This window comes from Coloeus monedula (genome assembly GCF_965178545.1).
Source record: "Coloeus monedula genome assembly, chromosome: 7".
Lineage (NCBI taxonomy): Eukaryota > Metazoa > Chordata > Aves > Passeriformes > Corvidae > Coloeus > Coloeus monedula.
The window spans coordinates 29726360-29741343 of NC_138787.1; positions in this window are offsets into that span (position 1 = coordinate 29726360).

Sequence of the window (14984 nt, forward strand, 5' to 3'; positions counted from 1 at the left end):
TTTTCCTAAATGAAACCAGAATTGGAAATCCAGTTGTGAGCAATCTGGACTACTCAGCCTCTCCCACTTATTCCAGTTACCTCTCCATTTCCCTGCTACTGCAACGCTCACTTATTGCCTCTTGTCTTTAATTAGGCATCCATCCCACAAACTGTTTATGGCAGCAGTGTCCCATTAACTGTGATATGGCATGGGGTCTATCTAGCTGCACAGAGCACTTTGCCCCCCTGCTCAGGGCTCGCTCTAACTTACTTTGCCTGTTTGAAAAGCATCCCATATGCTGAAGACCCACTCCTAACAGAGACCCCTCAGGCAAGAAAGAACAGGAGCCTGCTTAGATATTAGTACAAAAATTTAAAATTCCAGATTGTTTTCTAGCACCAAGCCATTTCTTTATTATTATAGCTCTCCCATGACTTTCCGTAACTGGTTTTAAAGCTTTCCAGAAGCAGATAAGTCTTTATTTACAAAAAGGGAGACTGCACAGGAAAAACTGAAAGCAGTTCAGAAACAGAACCTTAGCTCCCCAGTTCTAGGCCAGCACCAAATACACTAAGATGCACTTATCTTTCAGGAAGCTGCTACAATCAACTCCTTCAACTGTTGCATTAGTGCTTCTGAATGTGCTGAGTTTATTTTAAATGCCTCCTACCTAGGGAGACAGAGCAAGTTTTCTTGTGCATAAAATATTCTGATATGCATTTCTGATTTGATGTCTGCAGTACCCTGTGTGTTTTATGCTAAAGCAGAAAAAAAAAGGATACTATCTGCTTCCACCACACTGTTGAAATGGCAGAGTATAAAGACATGTATGGGGAAGTCAGGAATTGACTCACACATATGTCCTATCTGTTCCAGTTCTGGTGGCATTAACAGAGAGGCTCCGGTGAGTTCTCTCTGCTGGGTATGCTCAATGTCAGTTTAGGGAAAGGAAAACTATTCATGTCCAGCTCCTAAAGAAGCTCCTGCTTTACTAACAGTGTTGTGGCACTGCTGAAAATGCCAGACACAGTGGAGCTAAACTCATCAATATGGAGAGGGGAGACAGACACCTCTCAAATCTGCACACTCGCCAGGTCTCTTTCCCTGACAGTTTTGCTTCAGCCCATCTCAAAGATGCACTCTTGAGCACTGCAGCATTTGAGCTCTGCTCTCCTCACAGCATGTGAGCTGTCTGACTCCAATAGCCCTGGTGGTAGGGGTGACAAGTGACATGTGACAAAGAGTGACAAGAGAACATTTGCAGAGCTAAGATATGCCAAAGAGGACCCTGGAACATGGAGCTAGAATAGTAACACTTGGGTCCATAAGTATTAACTGTTTGAATCAGGTCATATTCTCAGTTCTTGAGGAACAGATTGTGACCAAAGCCAAAAAAAGGGACTTAGCTAAGGAATGCAAAGAAAGTACGAGTTGCCTTTAATAGGGGATGTATTCAGTTGGTCCTCTCAGTCCAGGCATGTACAATGTGTTCAAGACTTCTTTGTACTCTGGTTCTATTAAAAAAAAATACAGTTAATTTAGTCAAATGTTGGGGAGAGGATCATTCATCTAGAGACAAGAATGCAGGCCATCCCGGAAAGCTAAAGAACTGCTTGCAGAGCTACTGCTTTCCAGGAAAGGAGTCAGGGAGTCAGAACAAACAAGGAACTCAACATGAGGTCCCATTGCAGTGGGATCAGCAAAGTCATACATCAACAACAAATTGAGAGCTGAAGCAGAAAGGTCACTTAACTTGAGTTGAAACAGTATATACCCTACCCCAGCTCATCTGCACCAAAACAGTGGGGCGCATTTGCACCACCTAATGAGCAGCTGACCTAAGAGGGCAGTAACCCCAACACAGCTGGAGCCTGAGGAGAATATGGGAACACAGATTTGACATTTAAAAGCTGGAGAAAACAGAGTGAAAATGGTGAAGACAGCTCTGTATTTTCTGAACTGTCTCAGGAGGGTGGAAGACGGGAAGTCTGCAGTACTGTGGGAACGTCCTCTACATTTCTGAGCAATCTGAGAGAATGTGCTTCTAACTTTAGCACTTACAGACTTCTTGTTTCCTCTCCTCCAGCAATTAACACAGAGGATATGCCTGACACACAGGTTCACACAACAGGAAAAAACTCTGGAGACCTTTGGGAAGCACACACCCATGCTGGGGTGCAACACTGTGCTGGCCCTGTTCTCCCAGCACAGCCCCTTGGTGAGCTGAAGGATGCACTGACAAGCTGCACCTACAATAGGGGCTCACCAAATGGGACAGAGATCCCAGCACTCCACAGCAAATGGATGGCAGATGGCTCTCAGGGATTAAGAGAGACAGTACAGATGTGACCAGTACATAACCATGCTCCTCACTGCTTCAAGTATTTTCTCACACAACACCGAAAATTTTTATGTCTCTGACTTAGCAATGGTTAAACACATACATCCAACTACCTGCTACAAAGCATAAAGACTGTCAGTTCTCCCTCATCATGGAGCCATCCCTCTGTGGCCTGGAAAACCCACAGTGATGGTACAAAATAAGAAACTGCCAGAATGGCTTGATGTAAGCGCATGCAAATACATCCAGGATCCATGCATATTCCATGGGGGGGACAGCAGGCTAAGCCACCACTGCAGTGTGTGCATACCAGGTGGAGGCTTTGCAGTGCTACCAAAGAGAATGTGTGAATTGTCTCTTCACCCAGACAAACACAATAGTCAGATTCAAATATTCTCTGTGGATGGCTCAGAAACAAAATGCTAACACACTAAACAGCGTTCTAATGAGAGCTATCCCTGATAGTTCAATTTATATAGCAAAAGAAACAAGGATAATCTTGTCTGCCTAACTGGAAAATAAGATGTCATACCAAAATTGTTGAGAATTGCCATGCGATTTCATTTGATGTAGTTTTCCATGTCCTTCTCTTTTGCTTGGCTTTGGTCTGCTCTCTGATTATACAGAAGGTGAAAAAGGAATTTCTATTGGAAGCCTCCAACATACCATACTCTAAAAACATTCAGGGTTAACAAGAGGAAACAAGGCTTTTCTTAAAAATGCTGTTCTCTCCACACTCAGAAGACAGGGGAGCCTGTTGAGTCTAGAGGAAGCTATAAATTTAAAATGCAGCTCAGTGACCTAAATGGTGGTGTCTAGAATTAAATACTGCAACACAGACAATCCAGGGTCAGTACTGGTTCTGCCATTGACCCCTGCTCAGTCCCTCAGACTCGGCTGCAGCCCTGGTTATCCTGGTTATCATCTTGAAAATTGATTTCAAAAATGGAGTTCTTAGTAGGCCTTCAGCAGTGTGATTTGTGCCTGTGCTACAGCTAGTTGAAAAGGTACCAGCAATTTTGGGCAACTATAACAATATCACTCTGTGGACCTCACTTCAGATTCAACTTTTTTTTGCTAGACTAATAAGAATAAGCTAAGACAGCCTCTCCCCTGGTAGTGTCAACCAGGTAGAAATCTAAAAGTCTGCCCCAGAGTCTTAGGTTTAGGATCCAACATTTCAGCTTGGACTTGTCTGTAGTTTAAATCACCAAGGAAGAAAATTCCTCATTTGATTGAAACCACTGAAGTACAGAGCTCTCCTTACTGATCGAAGAAAAGTGATTATCTGCTTTCTTTTGAGAAGGAAAATGACTGTTCCTAAAGAAGAGCTCACAAACGCCAATGTCCATTTTCTGTAGAGTTCTGAATTACATTTCACAGCTCCAGATAAAAATTAATGACCTCTGCAGTGTGGCGAATGCTCCAACTGGGATCACTTTTTCTTTTATTCCTAATGCCTTACAGCACAAACACAGAGCAAAATGTCCTCACAGATATAATTGTGTTATATCACGATACCAGACAGACACGGTGCTGAGACCAGACAGTAATTTACTCACTGAGGCTCTGATCCAGTTTCATTGAAATCAATGTAAAGGTTTCCTCCAACTTGAATGGCTATTGACTGGATCAATCTTTTTCTCTTCATAGCTGAACACAGCAATTTCCCATTATTGTTCTGTGACCTTGCTTTCTCATTAAACTTCACTCAAGGGATTCATAAGATACAGAGTACTGCATATGGAAGATAACTCAAGAGATTTATTCTACCCAGTCATGTCTAAATAAAGTAGTGACAAGCAGGAGAACATACTTCTTTTCCTACCATGCAATCTGCTGGCCATCATGAGAATGTCAAGTTTTACTTCACACAAGGTAAAATCTTACACATAATACCCAGACCTCACCCTCTACAAAGTCATGGAAATACGTGTAGTGGGGTAAGCTAAGGACAAGTTGAACTGCAGTGTTGCTGGGGTTTGTTTGAATCAGACACTTCAAGGCCTGTAACAAAAGTTTAGCTGTTTGTGCTCTTTTATTGAACTCTGCTGGGTCATCCAGTCTCTCGCTCTTGCACACAACCACACTATTGATCCCTTTCATAAACAACCATGATCCCCACTAAACACACTCTCCCTTTCAGAAGCTGTGACAGAAGACTGCCTCTCACTTTTCTAGTGGCCGGAATATTACAGTTCCCAGTCTGAACACACAACCAATGGATACACACCTAATCCTGTGCCAGCCTAGCACTTTAGCTTAAATAGTTCTTTCCTTCCCTGGTATTAACACTCATGATATATTTATGAACACTTATATCCCCTTTCCACCTCAGCTTTGCTGGGCCAAGTAAGCCAGGCTATCTTAATTTCCTCTCTAATGATGGCTCTTCACACTTGTAGTATTCTTCACACTGTAGAATACTTCTAAAGTATTCTTTAGAATACTTTGTACCTTGTGGTACTTTAAAATACTTGCACAAATTTAGACAAATTATTATATTTTACAGCCAGATTAAGCTATGATGACCTTCTGAATTACTCAAGGTACAGAATATCACCTGTAATTCCTGCATTTTGGACATAATTTTAGGTTGACCTAGGTCATATATTTAATAGGCAAAGAAGCAAATCCATAATACTCTAATGCAACAGGTACTCAAATGTGCTCAGGTACCAAAATGGTCAGAAACTCAGTGAAGGACATTCAGAATATAGAGCAGTAAAAACCAGAGGCCACAAAAAATGCTGCATTGTTTTAACAAATACATGTTCTATGATATGGTGAGCATCACCAAGTGCTTTCAAAGTTAAACTGCTTATTCATCCTACATTTATAACAATATCAAGCTTTGCTTTACATGGGAGACTCCTAGAAACAGTTCCACTTGTTTTTATTTCTGTGCAAATATTTAAAAATTATTCCAGAAGTACAGAGGGAAAATAATAACGAAGAAAACACAGAGATGGAAAGGGAAATTTATTAAAGATAAAAGTCAAACTAGCTTTGAGGTTTTGATCCAAACCAAAAAATATATGGAAAACATAATAGCAACATTGGGTCTTACATTCTATTTTGAAAACAATAATGTAATGTAACAATAGGTCTTCATGCAGCAGAGTATGTTCCTTGGCTATAGATTTTCAGCTGGTGTGGGTGAGCAGAACGCAGAAATATCCTGTCAGGATCCAAGACACCCTTAGACTGATCCTTCCAAAAAGAGCTGAGGCATCCCTGGGCATCTCACCCTCCTTGATTCCGGTGACTCAAGTCATCTGGCCCTAGGCTCACTCCTACAGCAAAGCCCCTCCTTCAATTTGGAATTGCTTTGAAGCAAGTGGAACTATTTGTAGATGAGGTACTAATTTTGTATGAGCAAACACAGCACAACCTGTGGCTTAGCTTTAAGAGGTCCTGAGCCCCCACAGCTTCCATTGGCTGCCTCTGAAGCTCAGAGTCTTCAAAATCAGAGCCAGCATACCCTCAGGGCCTGATTCTTCCCCACCCTCAGAAGCACTGTAAACTAAAGCACAAGGGTTATCAAAGGAGTGTGTGAAAATGTACTGGATTGTATACTGTACATTAATACTAAATGTGTATCTGTCTAGTGCTCCCTGCAGCTGGTCTGCCAGTGAGACACCAACCAGGACAGTTCCACAACTGGACTAGCAGATGGGCTGTGATATTTCCATTACAAAGAACCAAACAAGGTCTTGCCACCCCACAGGTCCATGGACATATGATTGCCCAGGACTGATGATTTATGAGCTAAGAAATGGCAAGACACCAAATAAATCTGTGAAGGCATTCTAGTCTAAAAAAGAAGATCTGTGAACACTGGGGTTTTTCTATCATTGGCCATGTAAACACTGCTGAAATAAGGAATATGAGTATTGTTAGGTCTGAATCTACAGCTTTCCTGTAATGTCTGGATTTAATTTCCAGTAAGTCTGCACTTTACAAGAACTTTTTTTTTCCCAGTTTGCTTTGGCTCTGTTTTCCAGGACCTTGTATTTTGATACAAGGGAAAGAAAGCAATCTATAAAATGTTTTAAAAACAGTATATCCTACGGATATAGGGCAAGACATGTCTTTAAAAATATGAACCAAACCATCATTTCTTCCTCTGTACCTTCAAAGGCTTTTGTAAATGTTGCAGCCATTGCCCTATCTTTATTTCTGAAAACAATTGTGCTTCAAGATCTGGCCATCCCTTCTTGCTATCAGCTTCATTAAAAGCATCATTAAATGAACTGTTTCACTTTGTACTGAAACAAATTAGGAATACTTACATGATCAGTCAGCTGAGCAGCAGATAATGAACAGCTGAGAGACAGTAACAACCTAAATCAGTACAGCTGTTTAAAAGGCATGGACATGACTATCTTTCAAAATTTGCCATATCCTGGTGAAATAGATAAATAGTCTAATAGACACACTCCTTCCACACTTATATTTCCTAATTGCCCTTGTGTGGTCTGCTGTAGCCATATAGGATCCAGGACAGAACTGACTGCAGAAATCAGTTTCCCCTCACTGCACCCACTTCTCAGCTGATCTGCCAAGTGTTGGCAGTAGCACTGGGCAGGTTCCCTTTTCATCTGAACTCCTTCCAGCAAATTCCTCTTAACAAGCACTGCAAATGCATTTAGTCTACGAACAGCTCTAAGACTGATTTTATTGTAGTCCATAAAGCATTTGTATTTGCACAAAAAACCAAAAAAAACGTAGGCAAAGAACTATCACTGAGGAAGCCCTGTCAGTTTCATGAATGCTCCTGTAAATAAGCTTTGGCATGAACATCTGCAAAACGGACTCATTTAAGCCCCCCATTTTTAGTGAACACTTCTCATATTCACTCATACTTCTCCTATTCACTCAGACTGATGACAGACTCACATGTGGCTTGCGTACATTACACCAGCGGCCACCAACAAATGACAGCCATGCAAAACCACAATGGGCTACTCTCAAGCAACTCTAAAACTGAGATTTGTCTCCATAAAAGCCTATATGAACACTTACTTTAAGTAACAAACAAATCTATCAAGTCGCAAATCCCTGTGTGAAGACAAAAAGGAGAGCTATGCTTGCTGAAAGCAGTTGCTGTGATTTAGATAAGGGATCTTGAACCACAAAGAAGCTCCCTGTTCGGCACAAGCCACTTATTTAAGGATGCAGTGGCCTAAGAAACACATTGCATTTTCTAAAAGGTTCATGGCATCCCAACTACCAAAACAGGCAGTATAAGCTCACATCACACACAAAACCAGATTTTCTGTATGTATGCGCAGATTCATATGATAATCTTTAACACAAATCCACCCCAGAGACACAGGTGAATAGGAAAAAGTCTGAAACAAACTCCTACTTATTTCTAATCCAGGAAATCAGACTAAAATTCCTCAGTGGGTATGGGTATTCTATTTGTTTTATTTTGTTTTACAGAAGGAGAAAATCCATACTCTGTACTCCCAGGATGAGGAGATGCTGTGTGCCAAATGTCAGCATGGAACACATTTTTACAGCCAGCTTCTAAACCCATGAATAAAGAAAAGGGCTTAGCGGAAATACTGACAGAAGTTTAACCACAGTGGGCCAAAGTTAGCCTTGTGTAGGTGCAGGCAACTCCACTGATGTTAATGGACTTACACCAAGGCTGGAGTTGGCCCAATGCCTCCAGCTGGCACAGCTAAAACCTGCAGGCATGATACAGAAAGACGGCAGCCCGGAGGGACTGGATGCTTCCCTCTGAACCTGGCGGGATTCATGTTCATCAGAATGGATTGCATCAATTCCTTCATGAATGAGCACCTGCAGATTCACCCACGATCAGCTCTAAGGAAACTCAATGATGCCAGTTTTTCATGGGGCAGTGATTATGGATTACAGTGCTCCCAGTAAACTGTAAAGCCTGAGGGATGATAATGTGCCCCTCACTGGCAGAAACCTCCATCAGGCCTCCTTTTGCACACAGTGCTGTGCTTTGTTTTTTCCCTAAGAGAAAGACCACACAGGGATTTTGACATCCTGTAAATGGAAAGCTGTAGTTGGTTTCTAAATGTGATGAATCCGATCCTGAGGGCCTTAGCTTTAGCAGGGAATGAATGAGCAAGCTCAGGAAAAACAATGGAGCATTATCAAATTAATTTCACAGCACAGATCACGTGAGATTCCCCAGAGTCCCTCCAATGCCAAAACACAGTCCAATTGTGTAGATCAGCGGCACAACTGCTGTCATCAAGGGTAAATTAACTGCCCAGACTCATCCCCTGGTGTAACCTCACTTGAATTACTGAATAGGACAGTGGGATCCTGCAGTAGACAATTTTAATACGGAATTTAACCAGCTTCAGGTTTTGCCAGTAAGTGGAATTTCCAATCTTTGTCTAGATTAGCAGATTTAGTAATACTGCATAAAATCCTACTTTATTGAAGAGCTCCATATAGGCATAAATTTTGTCCATATGGAGTTCCACTTCTTTGAAGTAAATCATGCTTGCTTCAGTTTCATTAATGGAATGACAGTGGGTCACAGCAGGTGACCTCCAAATCCTGCATACACAGGGAAGCGTAAATACCCTTACACAGCCTGACACAGACTGCATCTGTATCACAATCAAACTGAAAGTGATTTAGGCTACAGTCCTGAAAAGAATTGTGCATGAGCACATCTAGAAATATATCTTGCTGAAAAGCTGCCCTGAGCAAAGCAGCTTTGTCTTACCATATGCTGAGTACCTTGAAGTGTGCACACACTGAAATAGTCCAGCACAGCACAAGATCTTGCAACACTGTGGAAACCAACATGACAGGTATGTTGGGGATTTAACTGATTCAGAGTTAAGTCATCTGCTACCACAAGCTGAAAGATGAAAACTTTCTGACTGGAACTTCTGTGGCTTCATTACAGACTAAGTCCCTGCAGATGAGGCAGACACTCAGCAAGTGCTACAGGATAACTCACAGCCCCAGTTCTACATCTCACATCCTCTTAATTCAGCAGTGTATTCTAAAGAAAGGTGATGCTGATTCACAGTTCAAAAAATGTAGTGATACAAAAGAGAACAGTGATATCATACATGACGTAAGACGTATGAATCAAGAAGTTTAATAAAGCAAAGGGCAAGATTGGATACTTAAAACAAGCAAGAATATTGTGGATGTAACTGGCTAGAAAGAAAGACCTGGGTTTATAACTGCATTCACAAGCAGCTGAGCCATTATCAGGGCACGGTTGTTAAAAAGACAAATGAAGCTACATCATTGTATTAAAAAACATTTTTCTAGCAGAGGTGAAAAAGCATTAATGGAGCTGTGCAGTACAGTTCTATCTCGTACCCAAAGCAGAGGAATTCAAACTTGAGTAGGTCCAGAGAAAAGCTACTCATGCTATCAGACACTTTATGGATCTCATGAACTTAGACTGGTTTAGGAAAACAAAAGCTGAGAGGGGAGATGATTACTAACTACAAATATATCAATATAAAATAGCTATTTAGGTTAAAGCAAAGTGTTCATAAAAGAAAAGGAATTATATATGCTGTCTCTGAGTGGTATTAGCTTGCACCTTCGAAAATATTTCTGGCTATCAAAGGGCTGAGTTTCTTTAATAATGTTCCAGTGAGAACAGTGGGAACAAGACAACTAATAACAGTGGGTCTTGCTAGGACTGAACAACATACCCCCTATCAAGAGCAGGGAGCAGGGTCAATAGTAAGGAGATGTCATCCCAATCTTGCTTCTCTGTGGGGTACTTGAGACTCCCCAGCTTTGGTGAGGAACCAAAGTCCCACCACACATGAGCTTATCACAAAATGATGGACTCTTACTATACTGTAGCTTTCCTATGTCTTGTCTTACCTGATAGATTAAAAGGCATCCTACTTTAAAACTAATAAAACAATCTGCCCAAAATTTAAGTGAAGATTACAAGATTTGAGGGCAGAATGATTGGAGGAGAACAGCAGCTGAGGAAGAAAAGACTTCAACAACAGGAGTGTTAATAAAAAGGTAAATAGAAACATGCAACAACTACAATCTAAGCAATAGCTATGCCTAGACAATAAAGAAAAAACAGTAAATCTTGTGGTAGCATGTTACCACTTGTCAGATGAACATGAAAAATTGACTCCATGAGTGCTCCTAGCCCACTGCAAATGAGTGAAGCACGTTAACTAAAATAAATAACCTCTAGCAAGATTTTGGAGATGAGCAGCTGGAGTGATAACATCTTACTCTAGGCTGACTCCAACTACAACACATTTGATGGCAGCCTCCACTGTGCAGAGAATCAGCCATCAAAGAGTAGCTCATTACACTGTGGTGCTATGATGTAAGTAGTCACATCAGTGTTCTGCAGGCAGCTGCAGCAATAAACCTTCCCTGACACTTATAAATTCTATATGATTTATGTATTTGGGGGTGTAAAGCATAATTTGCATGACGTATTTAGAAAGCTTTAATTAATTTTGTGATTGATGCTCTAAAACTACTGAGTGAAGTTAAGACTTTTTTAAATTGTTAAATTATATTTGGGAATTAACACGAGCAGGGCTGAGTAATCACCACTTCACGTTCATGTATAGTTCATTCGGTTCAATTAAGTTCTGGGATATAATGAAGAAGAGAAAGCAGCCAAACAAAATGCTATTGCAAGAATCTGGGTGACAACTAAGACAGTTTAAAAAGAGTAAGAAAAATAGTAGACTTTCTTTAATCCATTAAAAGAAAATAAGTTGGAGAATTATTAAGAAGGCAAGATATATACTGTTCATGGTAGAATTATCTCACGCTCAGAGAGATGAGTATTTTGTGAACTATCCTTAGAAGACATTCCATCTGCCCAGCAATACAGTTACAGGTACCTGATTAACTGTATATCATACAGATGCACAAATATTTTAGGAGAGAAGAGAAAGAGTACTCTAACCAACTGAAATACTATGCAGAATTACAAGCAGACTCAAATACAGGATATCTTGAACATTCCTTGTTACAGGGAACACCTGGAATGCTTCCTCTTGGAGAAGAGGCTGAAAGTATTCCTTGTATCTCTTCTGGTTTTACCTTACTACCTACCACTATAGTAGGAGAGAATCAGTGAAAAAATAACAACAATATCATTGGCATCAAGGATTAAAAGAGATCAAATGAATTTTTAGGGAAAAAATACTTTCTTTTTTTTTTTTTGCTGTGTCTCACAAGCTGGTTGGTGAGCTTACTTTTACCAAGTCTGAAGCAGGTAATTTAAAAGAGAGAAGTCAGTTGATAGACCAAAGTGAATATGGATCCAGATTATCCAAACTCATCAATTCTAATTCTTCGTATGGAGAAATTTCTCCACAGCCCCCCTCTCTTGGTGTAAAAGCTCAAGAAAATCAATCAATATATTACTTTTGTTACTTGCCACACACATTCCTCCCCTCAGCTGTGGCTACCCTGGTCCCCTTGGTGATGTTGCTTAGTGCCTACTCACACACAAGCCCAACACACATTTCCCTGGAGATTTATTCTCCTCTGTATCTCACCATGGCACCAAGAATATAAATTGATCCAATTTGCCACCTGTCAGGACTCAGGGACTCAAAAGCAAAGAGCGCTGAGGTATGAAATGGATGGATACTGACCGTGATAAGACAGTTCAGATTATCAGAATTACTTTGTCCCATAAAGATAATGACTCCAGCAACATCCTACCCTTTGGCAGAGGAACTCAACACATGAGTAATAATTATCACCCTCAGTTCTGCACTGAAGATCTGGTTGTATCTGACTCTTCTCAACCTGTGAGAACCCAGACAATCCCAACCCAGGCAGAGATCTGCAGAATGCCAGTCACATCCTCTTTACGGCGTGACAGAACAAGCCACTGCTTGTTTCCCAAGCTATCAGCAGAAGTGCTGGTACCACAAATCCCTAGCACCTCTGGTTTCTCTGTACACATGCTGACAGAAGCAATTGCTGTTGATCTATCAGTGAGCTCTTCACCTTCAAGAAGTCCACATCAGAAAGACAAAACCTTTTACACATCCATCTTTCTCAATTTGCCCGGCACACCAAGAGGAGAGCATGAAGTGGTGCTAACTGACTGGAGAGCAGATGAACACTGTAACATTGTGCTGCACAGGCAGCACAGTCAATTCCTGCAGCAGACACTCATTTGATCAAAAGTGGTTCTGCTGGCAATTTACTTTTCTTGATCCCACTGAAAAAGAGTTTTAATCTCTGTTTTAAACTTGACTTCTACTTGCTGCCCTGAGGAAAATCAAGGCCAGATAAATGATTTTCAAAGACAAGACAGTTTCTTTTCTTCAGGATTCAGAAAATGATTTTGTCTTGATGAATAATACAGGCTTTAGTCGTTTAACTTAACTCTGAGCTACAAAGCACCTCTGCTCTCTCCAGGTAACCAAGGACACATGCATTTTTAACACACCTGTCTCCAAATGAGTTTGCAGGGCAGGCAATCAAAAATCTACCCTGTAACCTGGATAATGAGATATAGAGCCATTCGAAACCACTCAACATGCAGCCCCATGCTGCCACTTCTCAGATTCATTTTATTAAGGATGGCTACATTATAAAACATTTTTCTGCTGGTGGCGGAAAGAAAAGAAGTTCGACAAAACTAGTATTTTTTGTAGCTAATTGTACTTCCAGAGCTTCACAGAGACCTGAAACCTCACAAGAAAGTATAGAGAAACATCACTGGTTACTCCACAACATCAAAGCACAGATAATTTGAACAGAGAAAAGAGTTTCCTCTGAATTTGCTGGATCTAACACCAATATTGTCTTGACATGTCCTTTCCTTTCTCATTTCTAATTCCCTCCTTGCATCCATACACCAAACTTCTCCTCTCCACATTCTAACCACTTGTGCTTTTGACACCACATCCCAGCGTGTTTCTACATCACTCAACATCTCCACTACTTGGTTCCTGAGCAAGGGAAATAATCCAGCCCCACATCAAAGCAACAGGTAGGAGCAATCTGAAAACTGCACAGGTTTCAGTAATGGAAGACAGCAAGGAACAAGCAAGGTCTTATTGCCAAACAGCAAGGAAAATTAATGAGGCTTTCAAATGCCCAACTGGCAGCGATAGTGCGTTAAAAGAATGTAAAAGAGGGGAAAGGACCATCTGCCTGCCAACTATGAGCACTCTCTGGCTGGTGCTAAAAGCTCCACTGACTGCTGGGCTTGAAATTCAGGTATTAAAGTTTAAGAGATGTGTTCAAGACTTTTATGAAATTAATGTGATTTACACCAAGAGACACAGCCAGTGATGCTTTTTATCCTCTCTTACTTTTACTAGTCTTTTTCCTCTAAATGGATTTTCTGGATCTTCAGCCACCAGTAAAATTTCAGGCTTCCAAAAAAGGATTCTTTTAAAATTACAATGAATCATAAAATATATGAAACAGGGGTTGATATGTAATTCCAGATTGCTTGGTCATTGAGCTGAAATAAAAGAAAATGGTAGCTTAATTATCAGGCTGAAGGATGGCAAAGATAGCCTAAAAAGAAGTATTTTCCTCTGAAACCTTTCAGATTCCTATCTGGTAAAGATGAAACGAAGGGCTTCTCTAGGATTTGGTGGTAGCTGAGCCTATCTTGAAAATAAGGCACTATTTGACACAGTAGTGATTAGTACTTGGTTTGTGAAGTTTTACAATAGTACCTGCAATTGACATTATCCCTAACTCACAGCTGGGAAGACTGAAGTACCTCAGGTACATTTGCACCCATGTATCACACATACACACACATGCCTGTACACAGTTTGGGGTCAGCAATCTGTACTAATCATGCACAAGCCTCCATTCAGAAGCTGTCCTGATTTATCAAGCAAAATCACTTTCCTAGGGCAATGAAATGAACAGGTTCAGGTGAAAAAAAAAATATCAAAAAAGGGAATTAGTGGCTTTCCACTTCATGGACTCATCTTGTTCCAAGCCTGTAGTGTCAGATTTTCAAAGGTATCTGAACAAAACAGATTTATGCAGAGCCCATAATGATTTAATGCTGATTTAAAAAAGGACATGCTGGAGTTTGAGCTGAGCATTAAGTAGTGGCACTGGAAGATGTGCATCTCCAGAGTGACACTTGTAGTAGTATTAAATTGCAATTTATAAGAATGACGCTTACTGATCACTGACATAACGTATGGTAGCAACTGAGCCATCTGCAAACAGTGGAAAAATGTAAAAATCTAGGAGTTTACAGGGGGAAGAGGCAAGAAATTAAGGAAAATTTAGGCTGGTTGTTAGAGTTCACTACTGGTCAATGATATGCCTTCCCCAGGGAAGCAATAGATGCTTAATTATTTAAAGACAACAGGAGAAAATGCATTGTAGGGAACAATCCTACAACAGCAAGAGATAAAGTGGATAGGCTGCAGCCTTTTCCAGTTCTAGTTAGCTTATGATTTACTAATAATTCTTCTTGGGGTTAAAAGGTTAAGACTCCCACTATTCTTATCGGTCTCCATAAATGCGTGCTACCCAACAGACAGAGAGTAAAAGTTCTCCCTGTACAGTGTGCTGTACTGTCACCTTGCAATTACTAAAATATCATGCAGTGAAGCCTTTTCACCACAGAGATTTTATTTGCCAAATGATGGTGAGGATCACTTTAACTAGACCTCCTTGCACA